Consider the following 23,643-nt stretch of genomic DNA (forward strand, 5'->3'; position numbering starts at 1 on the left):
TTTCAGTTTGCATACATGTACAGTATGTATATACAGTAGCTCCATGTGCTATATGCTATATATTATGTTTCATTCACCACCCACTATAATTCTATCTATAATATTTATTTATATAAGTATTTGTGTTTATTTATTTGTTTTTATTGTTGTTTTGTGTGTGTTGAAACATCGCAGATTTACTAGAAATCCATATCAGTCATTTTGATTGATAAATGTATCTGAGTGATTATGTTACACAAAGATCATCCATTATTTATCTGCATAAATATATTAGTCTATAGGCTACATTACCTATATTTCCCTGCATCCTTTTAAGCATTTCTCCAAAAACAGACATTTCACAAACAATAACAAAAAAATCATCACCTACTACTTTGCAGTAAAGATACTGCAAAATCAACATTCCCCACAACTCACAAACTAAATTAATATATGCGCAATTATTTTTTTGAAAATACTTGCAGATGTAATCAACATTTGCAACTCAGCCTACATTTCCAGTGTGTGTTCAGGGAATGAATCAATCCACATTATGTTTCTCTCTGTGTGTGTGTGTATGTGTGTGGTCATTCATCCTTTACAAGTCCTGCTCTGTCCTACACTTATCAACTGTCTGCTAAATGGAAGCATACACAAGATCTCTCATGTGTGGTAGAACAAACACCAACTTTTCTTGTGTGGATAGGCGGAGGTTGACTGCTTGCTGCTTGGCTTTCTCAAGGTTTCTCACCGAGGTCTTCGTTTGCAAAGCGTGTTCTCCTCTGGCACGAGGCTGTGCATGTATATTTTCCTATTTTAGCTGAGCACACATACCTTGAAGCCAACAGTATACATATGTAGTATACACACACCACCACTGGTTGTGAGTTTGAATACTCATCTGTGTGGACGTTAGGAACCTCTGGATTGCAGGAGACGTATAGATGTTTGCAGTGTTTACTTATGGCCTTGCATGCACACAGTCTTTCCACACACACGCCTCACACAGGTACGAGCGCACATACCTGCTGCTTCACCTAGCTCAACCATATGTTTACAGTGCAGGTTTATCTCTGAAGCATACACCTATTTGTTTACATACATCCAATACACACCCGTGTATAAGAGGGACTCCCTGCTGCTTTTTTTTTTTTTTTTTTTGCAATAGTTGAACCCTGATCTCGCCAACTGTACAGTCAAGTTCAAACCATTAGCACACGTGGTGTGACTCTGTAATGGTACGGACAAATCAATGTGTGTCAACACACTGCAGATTAGATAAGAGGTTATGGTTGGGCTGAAGTTGTGTTGGTAAATGTAGGTGACAGTAACACTGTGGAATACAAATAGCCTAAATCGTGTAAATGCTGTTGAACAAACACAAAGAAAAAAAAAAAACAGAAATAAAAAGCAGAAATAAAACAACCATTGTATAGTGAATGTTCAACTTTTGCAGGATCTTTACCTTTGTACTCTGCAATACACACATGTTTGGTTGGTATCAAAATACTGCCCATATACTTCAGATTTACAAATGCCACTCAACACAAAATGTCTCCATAATCTGACAGTTCCGTTCGAGCTTATTTCAATATAATTAAACGATACTGTAATACCTCTGGAGCAAAGAGTTATTGCTCTGCAGCACAATGCTGTGTGCATGTTGAAATATTTCTGTCTGCCAATAACAAGAAAGTTTGTCTGTCTGTAAGGCTCATTTCACACAGGAGGAAGGAAGATTTGAGACACGCTGATGGTAATATTGCAAGACTGAGAAAAAATCAAAGAAGGCAACATAATGTGATGAAATAACGACACAGGGGTAATAATAATATATAATAATCCTTATTTGTAGAGCACTTTTCAAAAACAAGTTACAAAGTGCTTTAACAAGTGTAAAGAATAATACAAAAAAAAAAGATAAGAGCATGAAAATTTAATATAAAATTAGTAAAATACAATAAAATAAAAGGGATAAAATAAAGTCAAATAAGATTGGGAAAAGCTCTCCTATAAAAGTATGTTTTAAGAAGGGACTTAAAAGAGTTCACTGACTCAGCCGACCTGATTTGATGATGATGCCTCACAACATAATAATAAGAATAAAAGAGATGCTTAGACTTGAATCTGGGACAACAACAAGACTTAACCTCAGATATAATCCAGGGAGTTAATTTACAGATTATTATAATAGTATTTCTCTTTTTGTTTTAGGGCCAACTAGTAGGATTTCAGTTCAGCAGAGTACAGATATGTTTCAAATGCATAACCATGAAAGTGTACATTGTGCTCTCTGATTGAGTCACCAAGTGGCAGCCAGTATAGTGAATGGACTTAAGCAGCTCCTTTACGCAACCCCAAAACAGATGTCATGTTTCTCAGACTCATGATCTCCAAGACTGACGTAAAACTTTCTCCCTTTGATGTATGTTTTGAACCAACTTTTCAAAGTGATTGATTAAGATATCATAATCAGTCGTATCAAACACTGAGCACTAAGAGGACGAGAAATGAGGCCGTATTTTCATCAGAGTTCAGTCTGAAAGCTTTTTCAAGCATCTTACTAATGAACGGAAGGTTGGACATTGGCCTAAAGCTGGTCAGTGCATTACTGTGTAGGTCGGTTTTCTTTAGTAAGGATTTTACAGCAGTTGATGTGAAGGCATCTGTGAAGATGCCCCTTTCAAGAGATCTTCAGGACACGACTTGAAACACTGTCGAACACCTGCTTAAAAATGCTGTGGGTGCAGGGTCATATACTGAAATGTTGTAGAGGAGTCGTCTGTGTTTACATCAGCAGCAAAGATGGCTCTAAAAGAAGTTATTTTGTTATTGACTAAGAATGCAAGCTCTTCACAATTTGATGCAGAGAACTGCAGACAGGTGATATCAGTGTTTTAAAAATAGAACTAATTATTTCTCCTCTTACAAATAAGAAGCAGAATTCATTAGAAATAAATGCATCCTTGCTCAGTTCTATACACTCATTTAGCAGCTACAGCCTAACTTGGTCTGATACGACCAGCAGCTTATAATGCCCAATGTTAGCTAGCTGGCTTTAGATAAATATTTGTGTATTACTGACTTTACTTAGTCAGTTGAATGACTTCTTTGTGCTGTTGAACTATTTACAGTTATTCCGAATCACACCATTTTCACATGGTTCCCACTATTTAAATTCAGAGTAACATTTAAAAGAAGAAATAACAGGCTTTTTCTTGAGAGCGCCCTTGCTCCATCCAATACATAGGCATTTAGCACCTATGAACAGTAGCTCATACCTAAAGTTAGGTAACTTTACATACATTGCTGTAATTGACATTTCTGAGTCAGCAAAACTTAATAACGTTAATAATCAGTTAATTTGTGCTATTGTTACATTTACATTATCCTTAATTACACCATTTTCACGCAGTTCCTACTATGTAAAATCAGACTATTTAACTTATAAAAGAAGAGATAGTTCTTTTACAAAAGAAAAATTTAGTTCAGTAGCAATGAAATGTGCTCAATTCAATACACTCATGAGTTAACAGCTACAGTTGATCTCGGTCGGTATGACCAGTAGCTTATGTTGGCTAAGGTTAGCCCTCTCTATACCTTTAGATAAATATTGCTCTGGACAAACTTTACTTTACAGTCAGTTCACTGACTTTGTGACTTGCCTCTACTTGTGCAACTGTTAGCCTACACAAAATCTTATTTTGTGCATTTACCCGCATCACCCCATTTTTGACACAGTTCTTACCATTTAAGCCATCTTAGCCGGGAACAAGAATTGTGTAGCTCGTAAGAGATACACCCATAGTGCTAAAAGCTAATGGATGTGCTGTTCTTCCCAGAGCTCATCTAAAGCAAGGGAGTATTGTCTGATTTGAAACCAAATTCCCTTGCATTTTATTGCAACCAGACAAAGGCTGTACTCTGCACTCCTGCATCCTCAGAGGCCTAACCCATATCCAACAAGACACTTTCCAATGGATCACCTTACCAAATGTCTACTGAAAAAGCAACAGGAATGACATAGTTGCACTGGTAAAGCTTGATCCAGGCATGAGCACAACAAAGCCTAAAGTCATTTGGCATGAGTTTGTCTATGCGTGTGTGTGTGTGTGTGTGTGTGTGTACTTGGTGCTATCTCAACTTGTCAAGTGACACCGCTGTAGTTAAAGTCTCGCTACTTGTTGGTAGAGATCACATAGGCACTTGTGATAGCTGCACTGTGTACAAGTGGATAAATTCATTGATATACTGTATGTGTGCCTGTGAATAGAGCCTCATGACAGTGTGTATTTGTTGGCAAACACAGTACGTGTGAAAGTCTGAGAGAGCAATGCAATGCGGTGAATGCAGAGGCCGTCCAATAGGTTGAGCTTTGTGTGCGTCATGTCACACAAGCACCGGGGTATACATAACTGTAGGTGGGATAGAAATTCAGGCGGGAGGGAAATAGACACACACACACACACACACACAAACACACAAACAAATATAAATTTGTGCGAGGGGAGTTGTAGGGAAAGGGGGGGTTGTCATGTGCCTCGTGTCCAAGTGGGTTTCAGAGAAGACATTATATTAGCTTGGAAACAGTTGTTCCCTTTCGGGTGAATGGGTCAAATAAGATTGACCTACTTGACAATATTTGTGATCTCTGTGAGACAAATTTGTTTGTTAAATTTCATAAAAAAGACTGCTAAATAAATAGGTGCATTCAAACCCATGGGGTTTGTGTGTAAAACATCTGAGCTATGAAATGTCACCCACAGTACATGACTTCTGTGGACCTGAGCCAGCTTGGCATGGCAGTTAACCCTCCAGGGCTTTAACTGTGTGCTCTACCTGTTTTGACTCATCTGTGAGTGTTGACACAACACTACTTGCAGCTAAATTAACATTTCTCTCAAGAGTAAATTGATGCAGAAATTGTCAAAACATTGTTATTTATGAACTCAGTACAAATGTAGCCCTTCCTTCATGTACACTAAAATTACAGGTAACTGGCTAAATTAAGGAAATTATTTTGTAGGCTTTATCCGGTCCCCAAGCTTTTCTGTGTTGATATAGTTCACAGCATTAAAGTAGCAACCTACTTACCACCTCTAAGGAATTAGTTGAATGCAGATCCAATCACATATCTAATAGTTAGACTGGTGAAAACAAAGGAATACCTTTATTGTCATTCTCAATTTGTAAGCACATCCATACTAAAAAAGCTCAGATATGTGATAGTAAATAAACAAAGACAAATCTAAGACCAGCAGTCACACTCTGTCTTGTCTTGTGCAATCATCTGTAGGGCATGAGAGGTCATGGATAGGTGGATTGGTAAAAGTTATGTCCTAAATTCACATTAGAATGTTGTCTGCCCTGCCACGTATCCACGTGTAGAGGGGTGGGTTTGTAGTGTATGTACAGAGAGTAAGGGTGGAAAGGAATTGGATGGAATCATCATTTGTCATTTAAACTGCATGCATCATTATACATGATAGTAACATTTAAATTGTGAATCAAATCAGGGTTAGTTTTAGTTTATGCTTTTTTTTATTTATTTATTGCTACAATTTAGAAATTTAGGGCTAAGTTAGGGGAAACACGTAAAATGAGAAAATTCATACAGTAGTTGAGCATATAAGACACCATAACAGGCACAATGATAATCTGTCAAAGATAGCATACCTTCGTTGGGTCAGTGGACTTTTTTGAAAATTGCACCAGTAGAGTCGTAATTTGTATTTTGTGTTTTTAAGTATGCAGAGTTTACAATGACAACATAGAAAATCTGATTCTGACACGACTTAAAGAAGTGTACTCTGGCATATCTTTATTGTTTTGCATTTCTGTAGATCGTTTCCACCCCTTGAGTCATGTTGTTTTTTTTCTCCTATCTTAGCATTTTGTTGTCAAAATTTTACAAGGTACTCCCCGCTAATGAGAGTGACAATTTTCAAGCCAACCAGATTTTATTTTCCATTAATCCCTTTAATTACATAAAGAAAAGTCATACTATACTTACAGCGTCTCTGAAGGCTAATAAGTGCCTGCTTTCAAAAGAAATGTCCACGCTACATCACTTCACTGTATAAGAAAGATATATTAGCATATTTAGTTGAATACCACTCTTCTTTTTGCAAGAACATGGTCAAATGATAGATACGATGATGTCACAACAATTTATTTCCAGCGATAAACTGCAGCAGGCCACAGTACTCTACAGGCAGAAAGCATGCTTGTTTTTACTAAAGTAAACTTTTAAGTTATGTCTTACTGTAGTTATATTGCCATATCTACCCCTCCTCCATGTTGGTTGTCAAAAGAAAACATTTTCACAGTGTAAAATATCTGTCTCTGTCATTAACCCACTTCCACTGCAAACAACATCCCATAATGATGCAAATACAGATTAACTGACACACACACACACACACACACACACACACACACACCATGTTGCAGAAACTGAGGTGATGATTTCAGAGTCCATATTTATTGACAATGTGGCTCGGAGAGACAGAACATTGAACCTTGCCGTTATCAATACATCTAACCAGACATTTGATGTCACCGTGGTTACATTTGTTGTCTGTCTGCTTTCACATTTTTTGTGTAGGCCTCTGGTGAGGCTGTGCATAAAGCCGCTCTAAGGAGAGTCACACAACCTGCTTTGTTTGGCAGTTCCCAGAAATCATATGATGTCATGCTAATAAACTGAATTTGTTCTTCTTGGAGCTGCCTCTTAGGAGTGGTGCATGAGGGGCAAAAAAAGGATCTTAAGTACTGGGGAAGAAACACTTTTTACTTTTGGGGCCCCCGCGTATTCATCCATAAAATGTTGCAAGCTGTCCAAGCATCATAAAGGTTCTGAGAAAAGTTTGGAGTTGGGTCAAAGGGTCAAGAACCGTCACAATCGTGAGTCTCATCCCTCCACAGCAGGGGGCTGTGATCGGAAAGTTCATATCTTTTCAAGTATGTTCTCTGCACAGCAAGGTACATAATGTGGGTATGAAAAGGAGAAAGATCAAGCTGTTGTAAAAGACTATAGAGTAATAATAAAAACCTCATGCTGAGAGATATCTGCATGTTTTTAATGTCAACAGTGCTGAGCGTCTGCAAACGGTGTCTTCCTGAGATGATGCAGACATCAGAGAAGCTCCAGTGAATTTTTCACACACCGCTGAGGGGAGGGAATGAAACGAGGAGATTTGTGAGAACAAAAATAAGTCCATGTGACATGCACAGACAAAACAAGCACGCTGCAAATACACAAAATGCACTCCAGCTGGCTTAGTGAATAAAACATCAGCAACAAAAAATGTGCAGGTGCCCACATGCAAAAACAATAACTATAGATGTGCCATGCTCAATCTGGTTTGGTAATTACTATCACCGTTTTTCAACAGTACATTCCTTATTCACCCCACCCTTCTCATCTTATCTTTCCTGTTTCTTACATAAGAAAACAACTTCAAGTTTGTTTGGTTGAAGGTCCAATCAGAATTACACGCCACAGTTTGTTCAAGCAAACAAATAATTGGACCCAAATGTAGACACCAGGGCAGGGCAGGGTGCAGTTCAATTGTATTTAATGATTAAATCAAAAGGTACACAGGCAAGGTGGTCAGGCTAGGGTCAAAACCATGAAAGCAATCCAAATTGGCAAACAAATTCAGAAGGGAGTAGGCAAAATCCACAAATCCACAAAACAATCAGGGTTTGGGAGAAAACCTATGTAGCAGTCCACAAACTGGGAAAACACAAGACCAGTCTGGAACGCTTGACACATGTATGAGGACAAACTTTTCAGTCTAAATCATGCATATTGAAATAAATGTGCCTATCAGGAGCTTCAGGTATAATCTGTGAACACATAAATGCATGAAGGGACAATTTGTAAACTTTGCATGTTTATGACACAGTCACAGAGGATATCCAGTAATGACTATAAGAAAAGACAGTCAAAGTTTCACACTTCTTTTCAAACCAGACTCAAGTCTGACTTCTGTGACTTCTGTCACAAGAACATTTAAAAGAAGAATCTGACATTCTGGGAGACATGCTTATTGGCTCTCTTGATGAGATGTTGAAAAGAAGATTCATATCATTGTCATGACTGAAAGCAGGAAGTGAGTGCATTTCCCAATCATCAAACTTCCTTTAATGGAGCAGACCTTTCGGTAAATACACTTGTTTGACCTCAAATTAACTAGCCAGCCTCTGTTTACAGATGTTGGCACTTGTGGTTGAGGTTGGCCCTCTTACTGAAAGCACGCATGCTGTCGTGTTTCATCTCTGGGACTGTCATTTTTTAAAATTTTCTTGGTCACTGAAGACTGTATACAGAGTTAAAAATGGGGGCCAGATCAATAAGGTGCTGTGTGCTCTGATGAAGTTGTAGGTGAACCACGTCGACAGCAGCAGGTACCGTAGAAGTAAAAAGTAGAGTAAAGGGCAACAATGACACACACGTTCACACGTGTCATACTTTTATCAGTGTTTTAAACCAGTAAAAACTCAGCTGGACACACACACACTCAGGAAGGCGGAAGTCCAGTTCAGTTGTGTATGTGTGAGACGGAGAACATTATCACTTTTATTACTGTCATCACAGGCAAAAAAATGCAGCCTTTACATTATCTAGAAACACATACTTGATAAGCACACATCACAGCTGCAGCTCAATATCAGACTTAAGCGCTCTGTTAAGTTTTGACTGATCCTGTATTCATAGTGCATCATGACCTCAGTGTCGCGTGGGAGGTCATATGGTGTGACTGGGTAATGATTTAGCCCGAGGTCACCTTAGTCTGCCGAAGGTCATTTTGACTCTCAAGTACAGTTTAGGGTCAAGATTTGGACATCAGTCTGATAAATTTCAATGTCTGTCAGTGTCTTGCAACACACGTTGGTGAATGAAATCAGTTTTATTTCAGGTGGTCGCTGTGTTGATATTAGCTGGTATAAGCATTAAAATATTCAGCTCGTCATGTGACGCTGTACGACATGTCGGCAAGAGCAGCTGTATGGTGTCATAATAGACACCACACAGCTGACTGTGTATGGTTATGCTCTCAGAAGGGTTTATTTAGAATGGAAACTGTGACGTAGGCGTTATTGTGCACGTGTGTATGTGTGAGCGTGTGTGCGGGTCTGCCTCTGTCCCTTGGGAGAAAATAGACAAGGACAGTCAAAGGAAAGTGGAGTTCTCAAGTTCACAGCGGGCTCTGTGATCAGGAGACATCTGCGCTGCTCCTTCTATGTTTCTGTTATTTATTTCAGTACGCACATTGCTCTTAATATAGAACAACATTTCAGCATTTACAGCAGCATAAACAGCACAGGCAATGCATGGTCATCTACAGAAATACATCAAAACTTGATTTACATTTTGTCACAAGTTCATTTAATTTAACACAAATTCAGATAACTTCCAATTAAACAATGAACACACTCTTGGGTTACTTATCTCCAAGATTAAACCATTACCTAAAATCATTAGCCATTATCTTTATTACCTCTCCAGAGATAATCCAGTTAATGTTTCCTGCTGTCTGTGACCTGTTGTGTCTCCTCTCAAACAGCGTCTCTGAGAAAAGATATCTGACATGTGGGATATCAGTTATAGGGAGGGAAAGGAAGTTTTATTTGATCAAAATGTGTGGGATAGTATAAAATGTCTAGTGGTGGATGGTAAATAAGTACATTCACTCAAGTACTGTACTCAAGTACACATTAGAGATTTTCATACTTTACTTGAGTATTTTTTTCTTTTCATGTGACTTTTCATGTGACTTTCTACAAAATCTCAGAGGTAAACATATTTACTTCATTACTTTTATTTGACAGCTCCAGTTACTAGTTACTTTACAAAGTAAGATTTTTACACACAAACACATTTATAATTATGATGTTTTGTTAAAAATATAACTACCCAACAGTTTGTAAAAGTGCAGCTGAAACAATTAGTTGGTTGAGAGAAATTTTGAGAACTATTTTGATTTCCTTTTTCATGTAAAAGGATTTCAGCCATCTTCACATGTGAAGATTTGCTGTTTTCCTTTTAATCATTTTGAGGTTTGGACGGACAAAACAAGCAACCTTGAAGGTATCGCTCCGGGGTGTGAGCAACTGTGATGGCATTTCTCACTATGTTTTTAAGAACTTTTTACACTCATGAAGAAAATAATTAGCGGATTAATCCATAATGAAAATAATCATTCATTGCAGTGTGATACAAAATAGTTCAACATCAACCCACTACAACAGTTAAATCCTGATTTTATATTAATGCATGACTAATAATAATGTAATGATATAATACTAAAACAGTCACTGGGCACATTTTTCATTCTGCCTTGAGTAATTTTGCTTTTAATGTTTTTAGTACAGTTTCCTAATTATAGGTTACTTGCATAATTTTACGAAAGAACAGTTTCAATTCAATTTTACTTGTAACATAGTATTTAAACATTAAGGTATTAGTACTTTTACTTAAGTAAAGGATCTGAATACTTCATCAGCCACTGAAAATGTCTACAGGTCTGTACAATTTTTTAGTAAACTGTCAACAATGCACACCTTCTCCAGTGCTGTTTAATTGAATTTTGACTGCGGTGTTGCAGTGGTTAACACTGTCGCCTCACAGCAAGAAGGGCGTGTGTCTGGCTTTTCTGTGTGGAGTTTGCATCCAACTCCGGGTGCTCCGGCTTCCTCCCACCGTCCAAAGACATGGGGCCTAGGTTGATTGGTGACCCTAAATTGTCCTTAGGTGTGAGTGGTTGTTTGTCTATGTGTGGCCCTGCGATAGACTGGCGACCTGTCCAGGCTGTACCCCGCCCCACCCTGTACGCAGGATAAGCGGTTGACGATGGATGGATGGATGAAAAGCTGGAGCTGCTCATTGTTGTTTGAGCAGCTCCAGTTTGAAGAGACTCCAAGGACAACATGGTGACAACAAGGGTGATTTTACGGCTTTTACAGCTAAAGCTTCTTTTTTTTTAATGTAATAGCTCCTAGCACCTCCCTAAAGCTGTTAGCTACCAGTCATAATTAGCTAAACATTATAGAACTACAAAAATGTAGTTTGTTAACGTCGTCACGGTGATGACAGCGTAGATGCCCCCTGACCTTATATTTTTGCAACTCTGCTGCCACCTACTGGAATAATTGTGGAAATACGATGTCTGTGTCGCTGAGGACCCCTCACAAGCAAACAAAAACACACAAAAATTTGTTGTAATTACAGTTGTTATCCGGTTGGTTGTGTGAATTTCTCAATAGAGTTCAATTTTTCAAAATTCTTCACAGTCAGCACAACAGCTTACATATGTGGACTAAATTGTTTGCTTTGACACTAAATGCATTCAATGACCACATCTGTCAAAATCCACATGTTCACATACTTAATCATATAACGCAATATTACTGTAAATTAGACTTCAGTTGGTTGTCTTTTGCTATTTACATGCACAGCAAAAAAGAAAAGAAAAGTAGATTTTAATTGTTTTCCTCATGGAGGTGGAAAGGTTCTGACCACTGTCCACACAATAAGGTGTCTCTCCTGATGGCACATATCTGCAGAAGAAGGGTAGGCTACCACTGCTCTATGTCTTTATCTGTTATATATATTATATATTGCAGCATTTGTGTGTAACACATACTATATGGAATCAATCTATGCAGTAACAGCTGCCCTTTAATAAAAATAAAAATAAAAAGAATACATTTTCTAATTGGGAGACAAAGGTTCTGGTACAAGGGTTGATCGTGATATATGAACTGAAGTGAACTCAATAAAAAGACCAGTATGTGTAACTAATTATAAAACAAAAACACATTCATTACTCAGTCATTTCTTGTAGTGATTTGGAACAACAACAGAAATTCTATTATGATGCTTAATTTAGCCAAGGGGAATGGGGATAATTGATCTTGTGTGCAGGAAAAAAACATGCCCAGCAGGGAGCAGTAAAAGTCAATGTTCCTGCTGTGACAAGGGTTGGGATCTTTCATGTGCAATGCAGTTCTTCCAGGAAATGTTTCCTCTTTGTCAGAATGTTTTTGCTTATTTTGTTTTCCATATGTGGAATTGAAAAGAAAAGGTCTAAATGGAAAACAGTAGGTGAAGGGTGACAGAGCCTAAGAAACATAACATATGTTCTACACACAAAGCAATCACAGCACAGAAAAGAGATGTAAGCACTGAGTATTGGCAGAAAACGATAATAATACTCAGCCTGTCCCTGTAAGTGTACAGTGTTTGAGTAAACATGACAAGGAACAGTAAGAACATTGACTGTATCAGCACACCTCCTCCTTTCGAAGGATCTTGGCACTTGGAAAAAGTGTTCAGGGTCACATAAGAGTGAATTCTATTTCCTGGTCTTTCATCTGAAGCAGTGCTTTCAATGCTGAAGTGGAGCGTGAAAGGAACACTCCAAGGTCGCGAGATACTGTTCCTTGGTGTCATGCTCCTGTTATAGCATGACAACAAGCTATTCTAAAATGCCGCTGTCACAAATGGCAGAAAACGAATGATTGTCATTATCTAACTTTTCTAATTTGTGATTGCAATCAGGTTTGTGGCTAAATATGGTCTTTAAATATGATATTGATATTAGTCATCCTTGCTTTGCATATGTCAGGCGTAGGCATCAGCATACTGCCAATCAATCAACGTGTAATGGGTTATGAATATTTATGTAATTATGTAATGTTGAACATCTTGAAAAGAAGTTACTAACATACAGTCATACCAACTTGTCACACATCCAGCCACAAAAAGCTTGATGTGTTGACTTTTTCTCTGCTTATTTAGTAAATGCACACGTATGATGAAAGAAATGAAAGAACGTAATCTCCAGGACAGCACAGTGAGGGGAGAGGAGAGCCATGTGCTTTGGTAACTTCTAGGTTGGAGTTAACGGACTACTGCAAAAGATTGATCACAATAATGTCTTACCAAGACATGAGACTACACAGCAACACAATATTGGCTCAGTGTTTCTTTAAATCACAGCAGTAATATTCAAAAAAATGTTCTCCCTGTGTCTGCATGTGTTCTCTCCGGGTGCTCCAGCTTCAGGTTGACAGGTAATTGGTGACTCTAAATTGCCCTTAGGTGTGAATGGTTGTTTTTTCTCCATGTGTCATCCCTGTGACGAAGTGGCAATCTGTCCAGGGTGTACCCTGCCTTTTCCCCAATGTCAGCTGGGATTAGCTCCACCCACCCCCCATGACCCAGTAAGGATAAGTGGTTATAGATAATGGATAACTGAGCTACAACTTTTTGACACTTACAAAATCAATAATTGTAATTTTTCTGCTGGAAAAAAAGGAAAAAGAATAGTGGAATAATTGCATGTTAGAGAGACACTTTCCACACCATATACTGTACTGTGTATATGTGTGTGTGTGTGTGTGTGTGTGTCTAACCATGCCGTGTATCTCTAGTAAAGCAAAACATACACCCTGTCTCCAAATTACTTTCATTCTACTAGATATCTGCAAACCAACAACCTATAGATGAGACAAAGTCAACAGATTCTACGTTTGCTGCCTCTGGTTTATTGAGTATTGCGGAAAGATGGTTTCCCAAAAAACAGTACAAACAGTAAGTAAAGTAGCTACAACCGGTCTGCAGAGAGCTGCTGTGTAAAATATGAAGCCTTGTGATCACTTAGCTGACCACCAATTCTCAGCGCATCTCTTTAAGTGGGGGGGGTATTGGATGATGTCACTGCTACCTGTCTGACTGACTGAGTGATTAATCACCAGGGGGCTTGGACTGGGAGAAGAGGGCGAGGGGGATCAGATTGGAATGAAGGAGGGAGGGGCAGAAGACTGATCAATCACTATGATTGACAGGCTTGATCTGAGGATCAGCATCCCTGGAGGATCGCCAGAGTCTGACGCAGGCACACAAGCATGCACATTTACACATGATGGAAACCAATGGACAGACACACGTGCATGCACATAATTAACACAAACACGCATGCACAAAAATACACACCCAGGCATGTGCACACAAATTTCCATCACAACAACACCCATCCATGGGTGCTGCTTTCCTCCCCCATCCACCCCTGAAGAACGTGTAAGCATGGGAGAAATACACCCAGATACAGGTTAGATAATAACGGCCTGAGTTACACACACACATACACACACACACACACACACACACGCAGTGAGTAATCGTCACCATCTATTCATGTCAGCAACACGTTCTCATCATGGTCACTGTATCTTGAGAGAAGGGGAGTGGAAGGGGGGGAGAGCAGACTCGGGGCGCAGATATAGTGTGCACTGTTAGATTTAATTCCACCACGTGCAAACACATGCACAGATCCTCTCTTACTTCTCTTTGACCCCCAGCCCCCAACACATCCTCCACTGTTCCACTATCATCCGCTAGTGATTTATTGCTGTTTCAGGGAGAGAGAAATCTGTCACTAGCCAGGGCCAACACACCGAAGCTCACACAGATCCCCGGGGCAAGAACCTGCCACCTGAGAGAGCACAGCCCCACATCAGAGCCTCTTTCTGGGGTCGATCACTTCACCCCCCAGCCACATCATCATCATTACCCATAACTCCACACGCACCACTATTTAACCTCCATTTTTGGTCTAAATGTCTGCTCTTTCCCCATATTTTCTTCCTCTCTTTGTCATCTTTTCACCCTATTTTTTATGTGTTTTTTTAGACTTACAATGGGCCAAGATTGTAGAAACATTTGCATTTTTCAATCATCCCACCCCCACCTTCTACCCCTATTCCCTTCCCCCCATGGTAGTCGCATCACAATAGGAGTAGTGTGTATCATTCAGTGTGTCCCTCCCTCCCCACAGTTAAGATGTAACAAGATGCTCCTCATTGATATCTGATCCTGATAACATCTGGCTAGTCTGTCTGTTCTTGTGTGTGTGTGTGTGTGTGTGTGTGTGTGTGTAATGGTACACAAAACTTCCAGTTCAATACTACCACCATTTCCTTTAGTGGGGAGTCGTAATGCTTCTAATTAGATATCTAAAGTATACGGGAAAATGCAAGTCATTTCAGTGTTATTTCATGATAGTACTGGATTATTATCATTGATGCATCAAGATGATAATAATAATAATAATAACTATAGCTTTATTTGTATCTTCAATACAGGTAACAAATTGCTTTGTTCAATCAATGTAAATCATAGACAAGTTGAATTAAAATAAGTATCACACACAGTGGTGTGCAACAAATAAAACATAAAACAAGTCAATGTACAGTTAAAGGAAAGTAAAATACGCATCACACATTTAAAGCCTTTTTGTATAAATGAGTCTTAAGCAGTGAGATAAAACCAGGGGCAGACTCCTGCCGACCTTTCTGGTCTGCCAGTGAACAGGTTATGATCGACTGTACCGAATGCAGCGCATGTAAGCAGCATTTTAATTTTGAACCTACTCCATGATTTAGTCTATAAAAATGCATCATATTTTATAACATGACTTTATGTTCTGAGCAGAAAATCCCCAGAGTAGTTCCTTTCAGCTTTACAGAGCTGTCTTTTAAGTCGTTGTTTTGATCTCACAGCCGGCAGCTTTTCCGTTTTGGTTCACTCTTGCTGTTCTCAGTGTCGTTTTCAGCAGAAAAGTTAAGAAGGTTGCAATTATTACGTCACATGAGTGTATCAAACTGAAACCGGTCATGTACCGAATTGAATGACCATGTATCAAACGATTCGTGGCAAAAATGTACTGTTTAATAATGAGTGTGTGTGTGTATGTGTGTATGTGGGCGTGTGGATGCCTGTATGTGTATTTATGTGTGTGTGTGAAAATTTGCCTGCACTTTTAAGCATGAGTGCCCTTTAACTAAGTTGTTAAAGAGGACGGGAGGCAGAACGATTCCCAGAATGACATGAATTCCTTTAGCCAGTGACCTTCTGCCTGCGATGTCAGAAGGCCATATGCTCCACAGACAATAAAGTGAAGATACACACACATTTGCACACACTGTCTGCCTGAGTTTGGCTACATTTGAGGAGGAGCTGGAGGTGGTATTGTTATACTTAACTATTGTATCTTCCTCAGCAGGGATGGGGAGAGACAATTGCTGGGTGTTCCTGTGGTTGTGGAGGGGGAGGTAAGGAGTTTGTGAAGGGGTGAAGGGAGAGCAGCAAGTCTTTGTAGTGAGATGAGAACCCAAAGAGACCCAATGAATATATGGTTTTTAGCAGCAGATTGCGTGTGGGCGCTGAACACTCACAATGTGTCATTTGGAAGACACCTTACGTCAGTTGCTTGACAATGATGAGAAACTCCCACAGTTCTTCTGAGCCATCCCTGACAGTTCAGTTATTTCATCAAATGTGATGCAGCCACATTTTAGGCAGAAGTCTGTATTAAACTGGATGTGCCACTACTTTAACGTCGCAGTGTTTTGTCCCTCTGCACATGTCCTCATACTGACTATGGGGACATCATCATACTCACAGTATTGTTGTTTTGTCCAGGAGACAGACGAGACAAGTGTTCTCCTCTCAGTGATCACCTGCCATTAAACAAAAAGAAAATTGGATTTTCCTCTTATTCCGCCGCCCAAGAAATTGGATCAGTGATTGGACGTGATCTATCGTCTTCCGCCGTATGAAAACCGGAACACCATCTTCACCTAATAATACTTCACTTGCATACTTGTCTTGTAGGCACAAGAGTTATCATTTTGCAAAGAGCATAATCATGCTTTATTACAGAGTGTGTGAGTGTGGTATCCATTTTTACTTCTTGTACAATCTTTGTGAAGCCAGTGGAGAGACATAATGAAAACCATTGTAGTGGTCGCTAAGTTTTTCTTTTAACTTTATTTACGTACGGCAGCTGCTCTTACAAAGTATGTACTACAGGCCATAGTACATACTTTTGGGATATACTACTGTGTCATAACATTGCTCCTTGAACTTTGACCCTCTTGCTCATACTCATGCTGCGCAGAGGATTGTGGGTCAGAATAGCAGGAAAAGCATGCTGGGTTGCATACTGCCAAAAATGACTGGATGCAGTAAGACATCCTGTTAGTTTTGGTCTACTGCATTTGACGTACTATGTAATGGGACATACTAAATATTTTTCTGGCATACCAAATTGTATGTTAAAGTTACAAACCAGAGTGTGGAGTTACAATTCATCTTATTTATTTCACATTATGCTTCTTTGGAGCTTGACCCATACCAGGGACTAAAAGTCGGTATACCTGGGTGTCTTCAGATTGATTCAATATTTTATTCTGTCTGTTAGGCTCTCAACCTAATGGAAGTGCAATACCAAATTTTTTTGGAGTGTCCTTTGAAGTCTGACATTCAGCTTTCATTTTAAAATACACAGTGTATCATACTAAGATTAATATGTGCAGTGTTTCGAGTGGGAAAAGCATAAATTAGAAAAACCGATACAATGAGCTGAAAGACGCTAAAACGCTTCTGACTGCATAGTAGCGTGATCATTCTTTGTGGGTTCATCACCACATACAAATAGTCATGTGATCCATTGTTATCATAATAATACTGATGACATCAGCTTTAAATGAAAGATTTTTTGCCATTGTGGTGTTTTTTTTACCTTAAACAAACATCTTTCCAGTATTGGATTGCTAAAAAAAGGTTCTCAGAGCTCTTAAGTGGGACTGAGATGAATGTAGCAGAATGTAGTACCGAAATAAATTAGGCACTGTACTATCAGCCAATGCAAACTACTGAGGCGATCTTTGTCGGCAGTCTTGTTTTGTTTCTAATCATCCTCGTGAGGGGAAATCACATCCACAGGGCCAACAGGAATCACCCCCGCTCTCCAAAAAGGCAATTAATCTTAATTAGGAATAATTATGAGGCGAAGTGGTCTCTCTCGGCTCCCTTTATCTCCACTTATCCTCCTCTGTTGTGTGGGCAGGTATGTTTATAGATTTCTGACAAGGGCCTACGGAGAAAGAAAACAGTAGTTTCCCCATCTTTTGTGCAATGACAGGGTTAGTTCATTTGAATAACAAATAGCATGTCTCAAAGCTGTCACGATGGAAAGCAGACTGAGTCCAGTCAAGACTACATAATCAGCTATACCCACTTTTTTTTATATATAGGAAACAACACAGTTAGTTGTGCATTTCAATTCTACTAAATTAGTCAGTCCTTCCCAACGTACCAGAAAATCCAGATCCAGAGCATTTAGTGAATGTGATGCACACACACAAGGTAATGCACAGTGCTCCTCCGCTCTCCAACCAACACAGATGCCTCCATCTATCAGTCTTCAGTGTTGACAAGCCAAAGCCACACTCCCTCTTGTGATCACTCTGCAGGGCCCTTTGTGTGTGTGTGTGTGTGTGCCCCCATCTGTGTTTGGGCGCCCATCTGTAGGTTACCACACAGCCCTGCCTCTCTTGCCTCCAGGCTACGACACCAGCTTGGGACCAGTATTCAGCAGCCACTGCACACATTTAGCACCCCCATCCTTCCTTTAAAGCTACGAGAGGTGAGCTTTTTATGTAAAAATATTCATCTTATAAACCTGAATCAGAAAGTAGAGCTGTGACGAAGAAAAATATCTCATCCTAAGATTGAGATGCCACAGATTTACTATGAGTAAGATTTATTTTTATTTGTTGTCAAGTATGTACACATGCTGAAAATCCTGTATCTTCTCTCAACAACAACACTGTTTACCATTTGAACAACCCAGCAGCTTTAATGAGTCAAGTTAGCTTCAACTAATAACTTCAGCTATTTAGCTCCGCATGGGACACCAAACACCTCTGGAGGAGCAACAAATACATTTCCATCATTGAATAAAATATGACTTTCTAACTCTGTGGTCCGCCTCCCAGGCACACTTTCCTTTCAGACCACATGAAAATCCTGACTTCTTCACTGGCATTGTCAGAAACTAAGGCCTTCACCCTTACCTCAAACATCTATGGCCTAAAGCATTTGATTAGAGCATGATTAAGTCAGCATACACTCATCTTTTTGGCATCTGATATGGCGAATATATCTAACAGTTAGTAATTTGCACAGGAACACTAGCATTCAGTTGAAGTTGTGTTTCTGTCCAATATTCCAATAATATATTTACAGTCGCAACCAACTCCTGAGGGGAATATCTGACTCTTTAGCTGCTAAATGCTCCACGTTGTTCATCAGCTAGTTGCTAACTAGCAGATATGTGAAAGAGGGGTTCATAAGAGATTTTTCACTGAAGAAGGATGCCTACTGCAGCTGAAAACAATGCCCAAAGTGGTGAGACAAACCAAAACAGCAAAGCGCCGTCCTGTAAAATCCACACAACGAGCTGAAAGATGCTAAAATGCTGCGTAGAGCTGCAGAATCAGGTGATAATCCTCCGCGGGTTTGTCACTACAAACGAGCCCTCTCATATTACACGTCGACATTTAACCTGTGTAATAAAGAATATTGATTAGTGCAGCTGCACAGCTTTTGGTTAGCACTGTCACCATACACCAAGAGGGATTTCAATGAATTTTCTTCAACAGTCCAAACGCATGCAGGTCAGAGGAGACACAGAGTTGCCTACAAATGTGTGAGTGACAGGGCTAGTCTGTCTGTGTTCAGACTAATAGATTGAGGGGTCCGGGGTGTTTCCCAAGTGGCCACCTGGTGCTGCCTGATGTCACCCTGAAAATATCTTAGAGGAAATGGTGACAGGACTTCCTTTGACCGGGTTTTCATTGGTTAGGTAAAGTCAGTCCAACTTGGAAACCATATCAGTTTTAAAGCAGCTTTGCAAGCTGATGTCTGAGAGACAGTGAGGTCCCAGATTCTCAAAAGGGAGGAAATAGACATTCTATTCACAACTTTAATTGTGGCATTTAACTTTATGGCACTTTATTGCTTTATTTTAGATGTTTTGGTGCAGGCTGTTGTTTTGCCATCTGCTCCGCATCAAAGTGCCAATATGTTGTTGTCTGCACATACACAGACTGTTCTGTATCAGCCTGTCAAGGTTACACCTTCACTGTGTTCAAAAGCCAAGCAAGGTCTTTGCATTCTTGCGAGTAGGCAGAGAGCAGATTCAAGGCTGCAGCTACAGTTCATCCTTATTTGTCTGTAAATTCTTGGATAAATTAGTGCAGCGCTCTCGCTCCAATGTACATAGAGGAATAATACATTTCACATTGTGTTGCTTTGACAACTACTGTATTTGCCCTCTTGTGATTAGTGCATTCCACATTTTGTACATCATGTAATAAACACAGATAGACAATAGAATCTTACTGATAAACAGGGAAAGTGCAGATAAAATAGAACTGCTGTCTCTGGGCATTTTCAGCTTCAAGATCATGTGTGTCGTAGTCAGGAGTCATAACGTTAGTTCTCACCACTAGATGTCTCACTACTGAACAGTATGTTCTGATCTGCTGCAGAGAGGACACAGCGGGTGTGGGATTTATGCAATGTACCAAACACAGTACAGGGACACAGAGATGCTGTATTTGGTTTTAAGGTCACACCACCATTTTGAAGCTAAGTTACGGATGTAGTGGTGGATAAACACTTAACCAACTTAACCAACCATTTAATTTATAGATGGAAAATAACACTACTACCACTACTACTACTACTTCAAAACAGCTCAAGTCAATCATTTTATATAAACAATAGATCGGATTACTATGGGTTATATTAAGAGTCGCTAGTAGTGATGAACCCGCAGTTAATTATCACCAGACTCCCCTCAGCTCAAAGGAGCTTTACAGCGTCTTTCAGCTCATTGTTTAGGTTTTCTCACCTTTACATCTACTGCTTAATAGCATCAGGCAGCTGATTTAAGTGGAAAAGCTCAGCACCAAACGGCACACAGACAAAGTTAGCAAACTATCTGCCAGAAACTTTGGAGCATTTAGCAACTAAAGAGAAATATACTTTCCCTATAGGTGGAGACCAAAACAGAGCTAATGCAGAGAGAATATCAGACTTACACTCACAAGGTGAATACTAATTGAAAGCTAGTTTTGGTCTGTGTCTGCTGGATGTGTAAATGTTACCTAACACATTCACCATAACAACTTTGTAAGGGGATGATACATCAATGTTGTATTCACAGCTTGTTTTTGCTGCAGCCAGTTGGCCTACTATTTCCTAAATTTTATTGTTTTAAAGGTTAATGAAGAAAAATGTTTTCCTAGTTTGTGTTTGGTTGTTTGTTTTCATATAATTTGATTACTGGTACAAGCTAACATGGTAGAAACATGTACACTTGTCTTTTTAAAGTGGGTTTTGCCCATCACCAGCTGGGGGAAACATGTGCTCAGCCCACCTTTATATAGTCATCCTTGCATCATCACCGATGTTACACAATGTCCTGCATGACTATTGCACATAACATTTTAGAATATTTAAGAGCATTAGAGAAACTGGAGGATTGACCAGTATTCATCTAACTGGTCCTTCTTAGCTGACCGGTATTCTAATATGGAGAAGCTGCGATATAAGAAAACAAATCACAAAACAGTGAGGGCTACCAGAGTACAAGTGCATCCTTGCTCTGTAGAGACATTCAACACAATCAGCTCAGTTGATTATAACACACACACACACACACACACACACACACACACACACACACACACACACACACACACACACACACACAAACTGACAATTTCCCAGACATTTTGCTTCAATGTTATGTAACGTAAATGCAAAAAAGCTGGCGATTTATCAGAGGCCTACTCTAAGGCTTACTATTTGCTTGTATTTATACGGTTTGTATTTATATATATGTGTGATTATTTGTACTCTTTGTTGACTCAGTGTATGTATATGTCTGTCAGTGTGTGTGTGTGCGTGCATGTGTGTCAGAGTGTGCAGTGCTTCAAGAATGCTCAATAAGCGGCCCTGCCAAATATCAGTTATGTAATTGCATTGTTTTCTTCAAGTCTGTTCCTGTGAACTGCTATCTCTTCGCCTCCCTAAATCTGTATCATACTATCATTCTTTTCTCCTCCCATGATCCCTCCCTCTTTCCCCCTCACTCCCTTGATATATAATACCTTTTCCCTCCCTTCCCAAGTGTTCTCTACATTCTTCACACACCTCATCTAATTCATTATTTCGCACAGCGTCTTTCCCCCAACTTTCCCGTCTTCTTTTCTTCTCCTGCAGTCACTTGCTGTTCCCTTGCTTTGTGCCACGCACGCGTACCCCTCTCTTTTTCACACTCACACTCACACCCTCTCTTTTTACCTCTGTCTCTCTGTGTCTCTCCAGGGTACAGTCTGTGCTGACAGCCTGTTCCGCCAGAATTGATTTCTACACAGAATGCAATAAAAGTCACTGAAGAAAGAAGACGAGCAACTGAGTAACAACAGCTTGTCAATCAGTTCTGCTGATGTGTGTGCGTGTAATTTTGGTTTAGCGGACACACTTGCATGGTAGAAAGTTAATTTACCTGTCTACATATTACAGTGTGTTTGTTACATTTGAAGCAATGAGGTTCACTCACTCTTGGTATTCAGTATTCACTCATATCTTCATTAGGCTGAATGGATTTCCCGCCTGCTTGATTTTTCAGTAACTGCTGATGATTAGCTGTGCTGCCGTTTGATTAAAATCAATTTTTCATTCGATTACACACAGCTGTGGTTTTACACAAATAGTTATGGAAACATGACACTCAGTGACACAGGACGATATACACAGGAGGGAGTCAATATTTCCTGCTTTGACACATTACTGGAAAGCCCATACACACACGTACAGTAGCTTGGTTTAAAACCCTAAATATTTCTCTCTCTATAATATTAAATACGTGTGATTAAATAATCAACAATCACAGCTTGGAACAACAACTTTAGGTTTTTATTATTAATTATTAAGAGTTTAACACAACAAAACTCATGGTTTGAGTCCAGCAACATGAGCCCAACAGGTATCAGATTTTTATTCAAATGTTTCTAAACTCTGATTGGTGGACGGAAGTTTGCAACATTATCTTTTTTTCAGTTAAGCCCTGCCCCCTTCTAGTGAGAAAAGTGAACAACAAAAATCATCTCTCATGTGAAATACTCAAGATTGTTCTAACTTTGGCAGAAATTTGTGTGGGCGTTTAGGACTCCATCCCTCACAGTAAGAGGTCATATTTTGCTTTTTGACCTTTTCCCTTTCCTTTATTGTGTTATCTATCTTTTTTTGTGCATGTAAGTTTACAAAGTGAAAAAGCCCAAAGTCCACCCTAAAGGAAGTTACCATCTCCCACAGAAAACACTGCTCCTGAACTGCCTGGAAACAGCTTTGTAACATGCCTCATAATGCTCGCCTAGTGGCTAGTCAGGCATGCCCTCAAAGCAAGCTAGTAAAATATTAAATTAAAATAACATTACATACCCTCCAGGCAGTTAATGGACATAAAGTTGTAACTGTGATGTGTGTGACCATGTCTGTGCCTGCACAGCAGCGGGGCCCCCCGTCCGGTCCCCGGTCTTTTACGCATGGGTCGGTTCTCTGCCTTTCCATGTTGCACCATTGGTGACTGCGCGCATGCTGACACCAATGCCACGGGTTGCGGGGATCGCGTGGCTTATTATGTTGGCTCTGGGCAGGTGAGTTGTGCTTGGTGGTACCGTATGGGCCAGCGTGGCGCTGACTCATCCTGCTTTGCCTCTAAACCCAATAAC

General features: G+C 39.7%; 1 protein-coding gene across 1 annotated transcript in view; it reads left to right on the forward strand.

Annotated features, from left to right (window-relative positions):
- myclb (MYCL proto-oncogene, bHLH transcription factor b) overlaps positions 1-23,643 on the forward strand; it is a 43,376-nt gene that overhangs the window by 5,536 nt on the left and 14,197 nt on the right. The gene's annotated exons all lie outside the window — the stretch shown is intronic.

The sequence above is a fragment of the Micropterus dolomieu genome, linkage group LG09, assembly GCF_021292245.1.
Source record: "Micropterus dolomieu isolate WLL.071019.BEF.003 ecotype Adirondacks linkage group LG09, ASM2129224v1, whole genome shotgun sequence".
Taxonomy (NCBI): domain Eukaryota; kingdom Metazoa; phylum Chordata; class Actinopteri; order Centrarchiformes; family Centrarchidae; genus Micropterus; species Micropterus dolomieu.